Genomic DNA, 931 nt, shown 5'->3' on the forward strand with positions numbered 1-931 from the left:
TGATTTTTGGTCTTCTGGATATATACCTAATAGAGGAATTATAGGATCAAATGGCAGGTCTATTTTTAGTTCTCTAAATTGTGGTATATGTACACCATGTAATACTATGTAGCCATTAAGAGAGATGGAGTTTTTACCTCCTTCATGTTTACATGGATGGAGCTGAAAAATATTCTTCTTAGCAAAGTATCTCAAGAGTGGAAGAAAAAGTATCCAATGTACTCAGCCCTCCTATGAAACTAATTTATAGCTTTCATAGGAAAACTATAACCCAATTTTAGCCCAGGAATATGGGGAGAGGGAGGGGAGGAGAGGAGGGAGGATGGGTGGAGGGAGGGTGATTGGTGGGATCACGCCTATGGTTCATCCTATAAGGGTACGTGTGACTCTCTCTAAATGTAGAATACATATGTTTTAACACAATAACTAAGAAATAGACATGATGGTCATGTTAACCAGTTGGATGAAAGTATTTCAAATTGTATATAGAAACAGTACACTGTACCCCATGATAGTATTAATGTACAGTGCTATTATTTAAAAAATAAAAATAAAAGAAAAAAAAGACTAAGGCTGATAACCCGGGCTCCTTATTACTCTCAAGGTTGCTCTGACATTGCATTTGGAGTCTGTACGCAGTGTTTTCAGTTCTCTTTTGTCAGTCAAGGTACAGGAGATTTCAGAGATACTCTTAACTCCTAATTGCTGCAACTGGACCATCTCTAGACTGGATGTACAGACTCTAGCCTTTAAAAAGAATCCTTCGCAGGCTGGAAGCAGTGACTCACACCTGTAATCTAGCACTCTGGGAGGCCCAAGTGGGTGGATTGCCTGAGCTCAGGAGTTCAAGACCAAACTGAGCTAGAGCGAGATCTCGTCTCTAAAAATAGCTGGGTGTTGTGGCAGGAGCCTGTATTCCCAAATACTTGGG

Source organism: Otolemur garnettii, unplaced genomic scaffold (assembly GCF_000181295.1).
Source record: "Otolemur garnettii isolate 467f Iridium unplaced genomic scaffold, OtoGar3 scaffold00082, whole genome shotgun sequence".
In the NCBI taxonomy this organism is placed as follows: Eukaryota; Metazoa; Chordata; class Mammalia; order Primates; family Galagidae; genus Otolemur; species Otolemur garnettii.